The following is a 14,535-nucleotide window of genomic DNA, read 5'->3' as shown; positions in this document are numbered from 1 at the left end:
AAAGGAGAAGAAAGGATGCAGGTTCCTGTGGGTGATGGTGGGGAAGGCTGGTACCCAGCAGTGTCAGGAGTTTGCAGTGCCACTGCCGTGGCGAACCCAGGGCTAGGACAGAACAGCTCCAAGGGGGAGCAGGGGGGAGCTTTCCCCTCTGCAAAGCCCTGCAGGAGATGCAGCAAGGCAAGAAGTTCCCTTTCCCTGCTCATAATATTGGGGTGTCACCCACTGAGCCCTCAGTGTGCAGCCCAAGCCAGCAATTAACTGCACTGGTGCCTCTCTCATCTGGAGTGAATATTTTTATCAGGCCCAAGGGAGGAATGTATTTCTACAGCTGTCTGCAGGATTCAGGAGGAAATACCCCCAAAAACCTGATTTTTCAGCCCAGTTTAATTTTTAGCCTCATGAGGCTGGCTGGTGGTCCCTCCTGAGTTACAGGTGAGAGTCTAGAGCATCCCAAAACATCCCAGCCTGAGATGCAGGGCTCATCCCTGGGTCTGGGCACAGCCACATGAGCAGCTTAGTGGGATTTGAGAGAGGATTAGACACCAAAGGGGATAACAAGAGAGGATAAAAGATTAGTGGGGATAAAGGACCCTGGGACATGGGGATGAGAGGCAAATACTAATTGCCTGGGGTTGGGGAGGCAGGTTCCCTCTGGGACTGTGATTTATGGCTGGGGCCAGGTACACAGAGCAACTGATGTGGCTGCAGCCAGTGCCTTTCCCTAAAAAAAACCTGAGATTTTTCCCCAGTTTGGGTAGAGAGGTGCACACATTCATGGGCAAAAAGGACTTGAAAGGGAAAATAATTTTGAAGAAAGTATCCCCAGCTTGGGGTCAATTTGTATTCCAGAGATTTAAGTCTGTTGGAGTCCTGTTTAATGTGAGCCCAGTGTTGGCCCTGAACAGGTAAATGATGAAGCCTGCTGTTTTCTGTGGTGTGGCATCCCCCAAATACACTTATTTTAGGAGGAAGGGAGCCCATGCTGGGCTGAAACTCAGCAGCTCCTCTGGGCCAGCTCTGCAGGGCCCCTGGCAGAAGCAGGAGCAGAGGGATGTGCTGCCTGCCCCACCTCTCTGCTGCCTCTTGTTCTTTTCTTTTCTTTTCTTGCTAGGTTGGGGAAACACCTCAGGATTGCTCAGAAATGATGTTCAGTCCACACACCCTGGATCCCACACTGGGAGGATGCAGGACTGTCCCAGGGGCTGGGGGTGCCAGGCTACCTGCCAAAACTCAACCAGAGCTCTGCCTGCCCCTGGGGCTGTGGGACCCAAACTCCTGCAGGCTTGGCAACTAAAGCTGCCAGTGCCAACCTGTCGCATTTTTCATCTTTTATGAAAAATCCTTTCCTTAGGATTTTTCCTCCTGAGAAGCTGAGAGGCCTCAGGAATAAAATGTAACCAATGGTTATCTGCTGCTGTGGAATGCAACAGGTGCATCTGGGATTGGTCTCATGTCGTTGTTTCTAATTAATGGCCAATCACAGCCCAGCTGGCTCGGACAGAGAGTCCGAGACAGAGCCTTTGTTATCATTCCTTCTGATTCTATTCTTAGCCAGCCTTCTGATGAAATCCTTTCTTCTATTCTTTTAGTATAGTTTTAATGTAATATATATCATAAAATAATAAATAAATCCTTCTGAAACATGGAGTCAGATCCTCGTCTCTTCCCTCAACCTGAGACCCCTGTGAGCAGGGTCACACCCACCCACCTCATGGCAGGCAGTGGCTTCATCAAGAAGCCATCAGGGCCAGGTGACATGGGCTGTGTGGGGAGTGATGGGGGTGCCAGCACTGCCTGTGTGTGGTTTGGGGGGTCCCTTCTGTCCTACAGGGTGTGGTGGGATCCTTCCCCAGCATGGGGGTACCTGGGGGTCCAGCCAGGGCTGGATGGCTTCAGACCAGCACTGTGGGGAGAGGAGGGCAGGGAGCTCTGCAGCCTGAGCCCTGACTGCACTCAGCATCACCCTGCCTCAAACCCTGCTGCCTGTGGGAGAAGAGCACATCCCTGGGGCAGGGCCAGGCTTGCAAATGCAAGGATCCTCACCCATGGGCTGCTGATTTGCTCCTGAAATCCCCCCCAGCCAGGCAGGCTGCACAGGAGGGAGCTGGGCAGGAGTGAGCAGCACCCAGACGTGCGGGATGCAGGGACAGCACTCACATCCCTCCTGCAGCTGCCTGCAAAGCCAGCACAATGCTTTATTCTCCCTGGAGCACCACCAGCTCCATCTCTGCCCGGCCCTGGGCAGGGAGGAGTGCTGCTGTCCCAGCTCAAGGGGGACATGCACCTTCCCCAGCTCCCTCGTGATGCTCCTGGTGCTGCTGATGCACTGTCCCCATCAGTGGTGTTGGAAATCTGCTTTTCCCAGCTGCATCTTGCTCCGCCCTCGTGGGATCCCTCAGGAATTTTCACCCCAGTTTAATTTTAGCCCCAGGAGGGTTTCTCCTGCACTTACACCAGGATGTGACTGGGACATGCAAGGCTGGAGTGAAAGGCAGCTCTGCTCCTGCCCAGGAGGATACAAGGGCTGAGGCTGGGGTATGATGAGTGAGAGATTGCCTGGGATTTAACAGGCTTTTTAAAGAGCAGATGTAAACCCTAGCCCTTGCTCTTTAGAGTCATTAAATGTCCCCTGGTTCATTCTGCAAAGGGTAGGCACATTAACCTGCTGGCCTGGCTGCCCTCTGTTAACCACATCCTCATCACACCAACTCCCCTGACATTTGAAACTGCTCCTTTTTCCAAGCCCACTGCCTGCTCTCATTGCCAACCCAATGTTTTGAGGCTGGGCATTTGCCTCTTGTCATTCCTGAGGATCTTACAGCATAAATCAAACTATGGAGGAAGAAGAAATAATCTACCAAAGCATGAGGAATAATCACCTCCATCACAAAGAGATTAATTTTTGCCTGAATTAATACACTGAAAACTGCAGGGAGAAGCCCTCCCTTGGGAGTGAGGGGCAGGGCAGAGCATCACCCCTGCCAGGGCTCACAGTGCCTGTTCCACCTCCCATTTCTATGGAAACCTGCCCCCCTCACTCCTCCTCCTGCCTGCACTCTTGCTAATTTAAGGAAATCAACTTTCTGCTCTCTGAGGAGTTGCCTGGATGGAGACAGGGCACTGGGGCAGGCAGGGATGTCCCCCTGCCCACCAGCCCCTGACAGGGCCATGCAGAGCTCAGGGTGGGTGCCTGCCCCGTTCCTGCTCTCCTGAGCAGGGAAAGGCAGGACTGCTCCTTATCTCAACACTGCTCATCTGCTCTGGCTCCTTCCCATGACTGCCTCTCCTCTCTCTCCCAACCCTCCTTATCTGTTCTCCCCCCATCTCCATCCCCAGCTTTGTTTGCATCACTAAAACACTTGTCCAGGTCAAATGATAAACACATTTCCATTGATTGCTGGGAAGAAAAAGCCCTCCAGAGCAGCAGGTTCCTTGCTCTGGGGAATCAATAACCTCCAAACCCCTCCATCCCCCTCAGGGGGGAGGCAGGGCTGCATGGAAGATGTGACACCTGAGGATCGTGTGTGACATGAGGAACCTGCAAATGCCCCTGGCCTCTCCCAGGCTGCCCCCACGGAGGACAAACCCTCCCAGCTGTGCCCCAGCCCTTCAGCCCCTGCATCCCGCTCCTCCTGCCTGGGGCTGGGCAAACATCCCCATTTCAGGCTGGAAATCAGGGATGCAGGGAAGGGACAGCAGTGAGGGGCAGCCTGCTGTGCTGCTGGAGGGCCCCAGGCTGTCAGTGCACTGCCCATGGGGGAGCTCCTGTGCCTCTGAGTGAGTGATTCAGCTGTAAAGCCACAATCGATGGAGAGGAATTTAAAGGGATTAGAGATTTTGCCACTGCTGCAAATGTGGTGCTCCCCATGGTGGTCTCCCCTCCTGGAATGCATGGGATTCATGAATGAGGTGTGTGACCCGTGCTGAGACTCCTGGTACCTACAGGATTCACTCAAGAGGCTTTTTTTAGACCCAAAATGCTGAACGGCACAGAATTTACTGTGCAAAATGATGCTTTGCCCCCCTGTCCAGTCAGTGCTTCATCTCCTCTGTGGCAAAACATACAGGAGGCCAGTGAGCCTCACCATTTAGTGCAGGGAGAAAACAAATTCAATTAAAATAATAAATAATGAATGAGACATCATTAACAGAGACATAAAAATTATAAATAATAATCTGGGCTGGGAAAAACAATCCCAAGTGCTCCACAGGGCCCATATAAAGCACCAGAGCCCTGAGCCCAGGGAAGCAGCAAAGCAGGTGTGGTGGAGCATAAGGAGCTGTAATGAATTCAGAGTTTCCACCAGGCTTTAATAAAGTCCTTCTGCAGAGGCTATTAAGGGAACTAAGATGAGAGGTGAAAGTTTGTTATGGATTAGGAGCTGTCTAAGAGAGGAAAAGATGAAAGAGCTGAGAAGTGATGAAGGCACAGGATGAGCTGGGGAGCCTGGGACACCTCCCACCCTGGAGAGGGCCCTGGGCCATGCTGGGGCTGCAGGAGGATGAGCTGTGCCCCCTCTCAGGAGCTGGGCTGGCTCTACAGCAGGAGCTAAAGCTCATTCATTGCCAGTGTGGGCCCTCATTCAAAAGGAGCCCTGCCCTGGCTGCTGGGGATGCTGATGCCACCACCCCCACAGCATCCTGCAGGGCTCAGCAGGGCAGCCCAAAGCCCCCCAAAGGGCTGGGCTCCCCCAGCCCAGCCCCACTGCTGCTGCCAGCCAGGGCCCCTGGAGCACAGCTGCAGCAGGGATTCACACCCAGCTCCAGCCTGATTTTCATCTCAGGGGGTTGGGGCTGCTGTGGGGACACTTCTGCCTCTCCCTGGCGTGCCAGCTTTGTGCCTATCCCGTGCTGAGAGGGCTGGGATGACCTTTCCCAAGGGCAAAGAAGCCTCTGGGGTACCCAGAAGCCGAGGGTGGGGTTACACCCCCAGTCCCCCCAGTGCCCCAGCCCCAGAGAGAGAGCTGCAGCCACCCAGTGCCTCCTAACCCTGCCCTGCTGGATGGATTTCTTAAATTGGATTGTGACAAACATTTAATACCTAATAGAGCTCACACCAGCACAGTTAATTAAGAAGGTGACTAATCCAATTCACTCGTGGGAGAGCAGAGAGGAGAGAGGGAGGGAGGGAGGGAGGCAGGGAGGCAGGGAGCCTGCGTTGGTGAGGGGAGGGAGCAGGAGAAAATCACTTCAGCTTCCATCACCTGGCGTTTCATTTGGTGTGTGCACACACACCATGAAGAAGGACTTTCCTTGCCTGTTGCCAGCTCTGGAGCTGCTGAGCAGAAGCTGAGCTGGCCCAGGCTCTGTGTGAGCTTCACTGGGGTGCCAGGCCAGCTGAGGGTCAGGGTACTGGAGCTGGAGCCCCCTTGGCCATAGAGATGCCCTGGGTTTTATTTTAAAACACCCTCCAGGGGATGCCGAGGCACAGACACTGCAGAGCATCCCCTGCTCCACACTGGGACCGGTCCCAGGCAGAGCCAGCTGTGGCAACATCTGTATGCCACTCACAGCCCGTCCCCCCGGAGTTGATAAATAAAACAAAAGTGGAGTTATTTTGGCCCCGGGGACAGGGCTGTCTCCCGGAGCACAGAGCAGCCCTTTCTCCGTCTCTCAGTGCCGCCCGAGTTCATTGTCATTCCCCAGTGGAGAACAGGACGTGGATTGAGCTGAGGTGCCCATCTGGAGAGCCGGAGAGAGACTCTGTTCATATCAGCGCCCAATGGCATCAATGGCGCTTTTAAATGAAGCCCAGGGGCGAACAAAAGCTCGGAGCGAGGGAGAGCGAGTGGGGAAAGCCGGGGAGGGCTGGGATGGAGCCGGGGAGGGCCGGGGGCAGCGGGGATGGAGCCGGGGAGGGCCGGGGGCAGCGGGGATGGAGCCGGGGAGGGCCGGGGGCAGCGGGGATGGAGCCGGGGAGGGCCGGGGGCAGCGGGGATGGAGCCGGGGGAGGAGGGCGAGCGGGATGAGCTGGAGAGGAGCACAAGGGGAGGAACACAAATGGAGCAGCTCCGTCTAAAGCAGGTTTCCTACAGAAAATGAGGCAGCTGGAGGACTTTGGGGTGCGGGCAGCAGTGCCACCAGCGTCAGGTAGCAGGGACGCTGGAGCAGCATCAGCCCCTGCCAGCAGCACCCAGCGGGGCAGAGCCCCGCACCTTCATCGCTGCAATTGGTCCTCATTAAGCACGGCTGGCAAAAGGGGATGCTGCCCTAATAGCATGACAGGCAGACGGGTTAAAATTGGAGAGGAAAAGAATAAAAAACGAAACATCCCAAAGGAAAACCAACCAACCTGTGCCCGGGTGTGCTGCCAGTGGTTTCCGAGGGCAGCTGCACTGAAAGCACCTGCGGGGAGCCCGGGGTTGTGCCGGGGTGATGGGTGCATGTCACACCGAGTGATTAATGAGGAATTACACCACCAGCTCATCCCTCCTGCGGCCAGAAAAGCCCCCAGGGTGCTCCCAGCATCCTCCCCCTTGCAGGAAACAATTACTTAGGTCAAAACTATTTACCAAACGAGGCAATTCTCGGCGTGCTATCTCGCAGCCGTTCGCCTGGTTTACATTGTTGCTAGTGCTACGCAATAAATTAACTGCGTAATTAAAGACGAGTTTAATGCTGATGCTTTGCAAAGGGATTTTCTTTTAAGTCTCTCTGTGAGCAGAGCGCGCTGTAGGTGAGGGGCTGGCAGGACACCGATCTCCCACGACAAACGTGTCCCTGGCTTGCCCAAGGGACAGCGAGCAGATCGAATCAAATCAATCTGCATTTTAATTACCGACCACGCTCTCTCCGCAGGGAGCGGAGCCGCCTGCAGTGGGAGCAGCCAGAATGGCCTCGGGCAAAGCTCCCTGCTTGTCCCCGTCTGATTCAGCAGGGACACGGATGGGCTCCATCCATCGACGGGACCTATTCCCGAAGGTGGTGATCAGCCAAGCGAGGCTGCAAAACCCCACGGGGATTCGAGGACTCGTCCACCCAAAAAAAGGAGGAAAATAAACATCGCACTTTAGGAATCCACGTTTTTGGTGATTTCTGCTGACTAACATGATTTCAGCCAAAACCAAGGAGCCATCAGGGAAACAGCTCAAGGGCTTCCCTAGGAAATATCTCCTTCATGGGGATGAAGCTCTAGGAACACGATGGGGATGGAGACCCAGCACGGGGACCACTGTGTGAGCCAGGGCATGCCCTGCTCCTCCTGCAGCTCCTCCATCCTGCTCCAGCAGGGTGTGAGCAGGGCTAAGGGTCACCTCCCGTGCCAGCCATGAGAGGAGAGCCAAGCCCAGCCTTTCCCATGCTGGCTTGGTGGGCACAGCCATCCCCCAGGGCCTCCTCCCACTGCCAGCAGCCCAAATGCATCAGTATTGAGTGGGCAATCAATCCCCAAATCCAGGCAGGCCAGGCCAAGGCACAGCAATGACAGCAGCTCTGATGCAAACAGAGCAGCTTTCCCCTGGGACATGGCCACACTGGGTCCCAGGATGCCAGGAGGGCAGGGCAAGGCTTCTTCCTTCCACCAGGGAGGGTTTCTGCACTTCAGAGGGATATCAGCACCCAGTGGAGCAGTTCTGCTGCCAGGCCCCCTCCAGCTGCACCCCAGCCCTGAGTGCCCTCAAGTGGGACATTCTCCCCAAAGGAGTGGGGAAAGAGGAGGGAGCTGCCCTGGGGATGAAGGACAGAGAGCTGAATTGATTTCTCCCTCCTGTGATGGCTCTCATGAGCGGAGGGGAAGGAGAGAGCAAATCCCTCACCTCTGCCAACCCATCCTTCAGGAGAGCAGCCACTACCAAAGGACTTTCCTACACTTGGAGCAGCTACAGGCATTTCATTTCCCCAAAGTGTGCGGGATTTGTGATCTCCAGCAGCAGAGGGATTTCTGGCTGGCCCAAAGGAACATCCCACACCCACCCAGGTGCCAGTTAAACACCCCTGGATGATGTCTCCAGCAATGATCCACACCACCACACCCTGGCAACAGGCTCCAGATCTCATCTTCCCCTTGGTGAGCTGCTGGAGCTCCATCCACCTCGAGGAAAGAGATGGGGAGCACAAATCCCTCCCCAAAAGGTTTATTTAGCAACAAAGCTGAGAGAGAGAGAGGCAGGGAGGCCTGGGGTTGGAGCTGGGATGGTTTCTAACATGTCCTGGGTCAAGCTGCCCACAAAACCAAACAGCTCAGCAGGAAAATGTTTGGATGAAGATCTCTGCTCACCAGACCTCCTAGGAAAAGGGACCTCAGCAGGGACCTTCTACTGCCCTTTTTCTGGTGATTTTGGGGGAACCCAGACCCCTTCCTAAACCCCAGCCACCCCAGGGAGCACGAGGGGAGAATTTAGCATCCCACCAGTCAATCTGGCAGCGACCACCCCCAGAGCACCAAACGCCACACAGGAGGGGGAGAAGATGGGACATCCCACAGCTCTGATCCCCCACCTGCTCATCTTCTCCCAGTCTCTGCCATCCCAGCTGCTCATGTGCCAGCAGGACAAGCTCTCCATGGTGGCTGGTTAGAAGCACTGTGTTTTACTGAAAGCAGCTGCTGGGAGCCAGGATTCAGCTTTGCTGCCTGCACCTTGCCAAGGTTCCTGCCCTGGGGATGGGAATTATGGAAATACCAGGCTTTGACATTTAAAAGTATCAAGGAAAATAAAAGAGGGGGGGAGGAGGGAAAGAACCAAACAATTACCTGGGGCTCATCAAGGAGCTGCTGGGAGAAATTGTGATGGCTAATTATAAAGGGAAAATTAAATCCAGCTCTGGGATGAAGACAACAAGCTGGGGGAAAGAGGAAAGTACAGGAGGAGAGGGGTCTCAGCCTGAGGATGGGATATTTGGTGCTGAGATTTTGCCAAGGAAGGATGTTCCTTTGAATATTCCCAGTGGGAAATATTGCTCAGTGACATTCCTCTGGCCAGGTGAGGCAGAGATGATGGAGGGGAGATGCCCTCTCAATGCCCATGGAACCCAGCTGAAGCACCTCCCCTTGGGGCTGTGGCAGCCAACAGGGAAAATCTTGAACTGAGAGTCAGCTGAGATGGTGCTGGGCATCCCAGGGCTCATTTCAGGCACATCTGTAAGGGAGACCAGACCTGCCTTGTGAGTTATGAGACTGATGAGGGGAAAACCCCTTCCAGAACACGAGACAGACAAATGACACCTGCTGAACCTGCCTCTATTTTCTATATATTTTTTTTCACATCCTATCCCCATCCCTTCTGATTTCCCTATGTTATTTCTGGAGCAGTGGGGTGGGTGGGGGAAGAGCAGGAACCAATGGTGCTGTCAAACAGGGGGTGCAGAGAGCCTGAGCTTCCAGCACTTACTGCCATGCACTGAGCAGCCACCACCCATGACCCCAGCCAGAAACTGGGCTGAGACACAGCTGGGAGCACCCAGCAGGCCCAGATTTCACCCTCTCTGGGATTTTGACCTGGCTGTGGGATGCTGCTCCCCTGGCTGGGACCACCTTAGGGATGGAGCAGGATCTAAGGCCATTGACATTTTGTTTCTCATTAGTGGCACAATTAACAGGCGAGAGGATTCCAGGCTCTGGCTGCATCGTGTCCCCGTCCCTCAGCTGCCTCCTGCTGCCTTTATCTCTTCTGCCTGGGCAGTTCCATCAATGAATTGACTTCTTCCCCTGCCTAATTTATGTCTCCTTTATGTTTGTTTATATAATAAGGTTAAACATCTACTTTACACCCTACATGCTTGTAGTTGTTAATTAGCCTTTTTCTTGGGTTTTATTGCCTTTGCTACGGGCTCTGGCAAGATGAACAGCAGCAAGGAGAGGGCTGGGAACCCCACGGACACCCTGTGCCAGGGCAGGAGCTGCAGCCCCCCAGCCCAGCAGGTTTGGGCGCCTGTTACGCCCCAGGAGCCATGGGTGAAGGGGTCAGAGCTGCAGCTGTGTCAGGGAAGGGCTCCCACAGGATTGGTTTCCACTTCTCAACACAGTTTTGAGCTGTTTTAGGGGGATTGGGGAGCTTGGAGCACCACCATCAGGAGAACAGCAAGAGATCCATGGTGACAAACTGTCCCTGCAGCTTCACCTTGCTGATGCTCAAATCCACCTGACGAGTCCTGGGAGCAGCTTTGGGGTGCAGGGCAGAGCAGGGCTCTGCACCCCACAAACAGCCCCACGAACACGGGAGCCCAGGGGAAACCTCAAGCTCAGCCCAGAAACAGTCTGTGTCTTCATCCTTGTTTGCCAGGCCTCACAGCCAAACCCAGCACCAGCACCATGAGCCCCAGCAGGGCTTTCCCTGGCTCTGTGGTCCTAGAGATGGATCCATCCCCCCCAGGGCCCATCTCTGCCCTGTGGCTGCAGGAGAAGCCCAGCTCCCGAGCAGACACCACCTCTCAGATCTCAGATGCCCTGGGGGGGAGCAGGACCCGGTGGGACTGGCGGTGCTCTCCTCCACCCGGCCTCCCCTACAAACCCGGGCATTCGCGGCTCACTGCTGTGAGCACCTGAGATTCAAGGACACAGCCAGGCTCATGCTCCTCCGGGGGTGCAGGAAAAGCCCCTCTGAGCCTCCTGCCTGCCTGCCAAGCCTCCTCCTCTTGCCCGTTCCTCAGTTTCCCTGCCTGCAGACACAAGTCCCACGGGGATGCAGGGGCAGAAAGCAATGCCCGAATCTGACCCTTCCCTGAGCCCTCACCGCGGGAGATGTCTGCTCTCAGCTCCAGCCCATACACAGGCAGGAACTTAAAGAGGCGAGGTGCTCCCCATTTCCAGCCAGGACGGCAGGACACAGGGATGTTCCTTCCATCGAGCCCCCTGCCGCTCCAGAAAGGGTCCCCGCACTGGGCTCAGCCTTCTCCGCCTCTCCGGCTGGATGGATTCTGTCAGAAGCCGCAGCAGGTGACTGCTAATGAAGCTCGCCTAATTAATGCGTTCCTCAGACACGCCCTCGCCGTCCCTTCCTCCAGGTGCTCCACCCTCCCCTCCGCCAGCCGTGACCTGGCCAAGCAGGCTCCGCTTCCTGCCTTTAAAAGTCGCAGCTGTGCCCAGGTTTAGGGAACAGCATCCTTCAGCCCAAAGCTCTCTCCTCTTCCAGGGGTCAGCTCTCCTATGGAAAGGCAGCCTTGCTGCTTGAGCAGGCAAAAGCCGCGTTCAAACTTTGGTGAATTGAAGCAGAAAGCCGGGGCTAAGGCTCAGCAGAGCCTGGGTGGGCTTCGCGTTCGCCGACAGCATCCAGGCGCAGGCGGGAGGGATGGAGAGGCTGCTCGGGTTCGTTCCCGGCTCCCGGAGTTGGGGATGCTGCTGCCCCCGCGGGGAGTGGGAGTCGTGGGCAGAAGGGAGGGAGCGGGCTGGGAAGGAGAGATGGAGCCTGGCATTGGCGGGGAGAGGGTGTGAACGAGCCCCCCAGCGCTGCCTGCAAGGATGCAGCAAGGAGCCTCCTCCGCCCACGAACTGTCTCCGTATGACGCAGGTGCCGAGAGCCAAATTTCTTCCATCTCATTCCAGCCACAAAAGGAACTTGCAGAAAGTGCAGGCAGCCTTTGCCACCCCCCAAAAACAACCAACAGACCCTCAACAACCAACAACCGCAGACGCCGCGGCGCGGCGGGGGAATCGCGGCTCTGCCCTCCGCCGCTTCCCTCCGCGCTCAACTCCCGGTCGAGGGATGGAGAGGGGCAACACACACGGCAAAGAGCACGGGCAGCCGGGGCCGGGCGCGGCTGGGGCAGCGGAGCGCGGAGAGCTCTGAGCTGTGCCCGCGGAGCGCGGGGCAGAGCGGCGCGGAGCCGCGACACGGAGCTCGGAGCTCGGAGCCGCGACACGGAGCTCGGAGCCGCGACACGGAGCTCGGAGCCGTGACACGGAGCTCGGAGCCGTGACAGACACGGAGCTCGGAGCCGTGACACGGAACTCAGCGCCGCGGAGTGCGGAGCCGGGGCACGAAGCCCGGAGCGCGGAACGCGGAGCTCGGAGCGCGGAACGCGAAGGCGGAGCGCGGAGCTGTCCGCGGTGCTGAGCACACTCACCGGGCCGGGCCGGGCCGAGCCGGGCCAGCTCCTGCTGCTGCCGCCGGGATGCGCGTGGGGCGGCCCCGCTCCGCGGGTGCCCGGGCTCGGCCTGGCGCCCTCGCTGGCACCGCAGCCCCTGTGGCTGCTGCGGCCGAGAGCAGCGACCCCGGCACTGCCTCGCTGCCGCTCCGTCCTCTCCTTAAATTTCAGCAGCTTGGTCCCCCCCCCCCCCCGCCCCCCGTTTTTTTTCCTGGCTCTCCCCTGCTCTCCGCTCCCCGCTCCGGGCTCTCCCGCACGCTCGCAGCCGCCTAGCGGGCAGAGGCGGCAGGCAGGAAAATCCCACCCGCACAGCCGGGCGGCACCGCCGCCGCAGCCCTCCCACCGCCCGCCGGGCCCCCGCACCCCCTCTTTATATAGGATCTTACTCTTCTAGTGTATTAATTACAATCGACTTCCAATCCTTAGAATCTGGTTTAAACCCAGAGAAGAGTAATAAACATAATCCTATTCATACTGGCCCTATCACTGACCCTAAGCATCCTCCTAACTGCACTAAACTTTTGACTCGCCCAAATAACCCCTGACTCAGAAAAACTATCCCCATACGAATGCGAATTCGATCCCCTGGGATCTGCTCGACTCTCCTTCTCAATCTGCTTCTTCCTAGTAGCCATCCTCTTCCTCCCATTTGACTTAGAAAATAGGAGGGTGCTCGGGGCACAGCCGTGTGAGAGAACGGGAGGGAGAGAGGAGAAAAGGGGTAAAACGGGGTGCAAACAAAGTGAGAGCCAACTGAGTTTGACCTCTCAGCCTTGCTGGGGGTCTGGGTGCAAATACAGGCACAGGCATGGTCGGAAGGCTGGGATAGGTCTGCTGTGAGGGAAGGCTGGCAGAGCTGGCTTGGTCAGCCTGGAGAAGAGAAGGCTCCAGGGAGACCTCAGAGCCCCTTCCAGTGGCTGTAGGGGCTCCAAAGAGAGGGCTTTGGACAGGGGCATGGAGTGACAGGAGATGGAGGAATGGGAGATATTAGGATATAGATAGGATATTAGGAAGAAATTCTTCCCTGTGAGGGTGCTGAGGCCTTGGCACAGGGTGCTCACAGAGGCTATGGCTGCCCCACCCCTGGAAGCGTTCAAAGCCAGGTTGGATGGAGCTTGGAGCAGCCTGGTCTTCTTGGGGTGGAATGAGATGGTCTTTAAAGTCCCTTCCAACCCAAACCATTCTGGAGTTCTGTAATAACACAGAAGAGGTGTGGATAGTACCCACAACTCTGGGTTCTGACACCCCCCAGCCCCCCAGAGTTTAATTAACATTAGGGGGGAAGGTTGTTACCCGGCTGGAAGGTTGGGGTATCAGTTGTACGTGACAGGACAGGGGAACAGAGCTGCCTGGGGAGAAGGGAGCAGGTAGCCACAGCATATTTGGAGCACTCTAATTCCTTTTAGCATCATAACCTGCCTGAATATTGAAAGCAATGAGCCTCCAAAAGCTTTTTGCTCAACAATGAGTAGCACTGTTGACAGTAGAAGGTATTTTTTCACAGCTGAGCTGGTGAACTGAAGTTGAGAAGAGCAATTCCACCTGATTCTGCACAAAACTTGGATAGGTTTCTTGGCAAGCTACTTCCTCAGGTTAGAGACTCTGTCCTGGTATGTTAAAACAGACCTTTTACAGTCACAGGAACAAGGTGGTCCTAAATGGTCCATGACTCCTCAGGTACAATTTCGTGTCCCAATTTTCCCACATTGCTTTGGGTAAATGACCTAATTTACCTCCTACCTCCATAAAAGGGAAGCTCAATGAGAAGTATAAAGGCCATTAATAGTGATGAGCTGTTCAGCTCTGTAGGTAAGTGATGAGCTGTTCAGCTCTGCACACGTGGACGTGTGGGGAGTCCTGTGCCTGCCCACAGGCATCCTGCACAGAGTGAAACCCACCACCCTGAGGAGGCCAGCAGGGATTTGGGGATGGTCTCAGACACTGGAGATAACTAGATCTGGCTGAGCTACGCCATGAGTGCCACCACTGAGGTGGGACTGGAACTTTGCAGACTATTGATGCCTTGAGAAGGCTGACCTAGAACAGAGCTAAAGAATAAAGCAGGGATTTATTCAAAGGCCTCAATGGATGCAGCACAAGAGCCCAGCCAGGGCTACACCCAAGATGAACCTAAATGGTCACAAAATGCACAACTGGTCACAGGGTCTCTCACTTTTGTAAGTTCTGGTCCATTTGCATATTGGAATTAATTGTCTAATAGCTTTAATTGTTAATTGTCTATTGGAGTTAATTGTCTAATAGCTTTAGGTTATGAAGTCTCATCCCCCTTGTTTTTCTCTCTTCAGGCCATGTTGTTTGTGCTCTTGGGCCTGAATTTTGGGTGGTTGTCCTTGGTCCCCAGCAAGAGAAGAAATTGTTTTGCCTCCCTACTCTCTGAAGAGAGCTCACCATCCCCTCATATGAAGCTCAGAACTACACACTAAAGCAGCACAGACTCTGAAAAACATAAAAGCTAAAGCCTGAGGCATCACTATCATGCAAAAGTTGGAAATGAGG

General features: G+C 55.6%; 1 protein-coding gene across 1 annotated transcript in view; it reads right to left on the bottom strand.

Annotated features, from left to right (window-relative positions):
• Positions 1-12,154, bottom strand: part of TNR (tenascin R) — an 83,801-nt gene extending 71,647 nt beyond the window's left edge. Inside the window, 1 exon segment of the mRNA XM_036387662.2 lies at positions 11,998-12,154. The gene's annotated coding sequence lies outside the window, so the exon portion shown is untranslated.
• Between the last annotated feature and the right edge of the window lie 2,381 nt (positions 12,155-14,535).

The sequence above is a fragment of the Molothrus ater genome, chromosome 9 (genome assembly GCF_012460135.2).
Source record: "Molothrus ater isolate BHLD 08-10-18 breed brown headed cowbird chromosome 9, BPBGC_Mater_1.1, whole genome shotgun sequence".
NCBI lineage: Eukaryota > Metazoa > Chordata > Aves > Passeriformes > Icteridae > Molothrus > Molothrus ater.
This window is presented reverse-complemented; position numbering and strand designations above follow the sequence as displayed.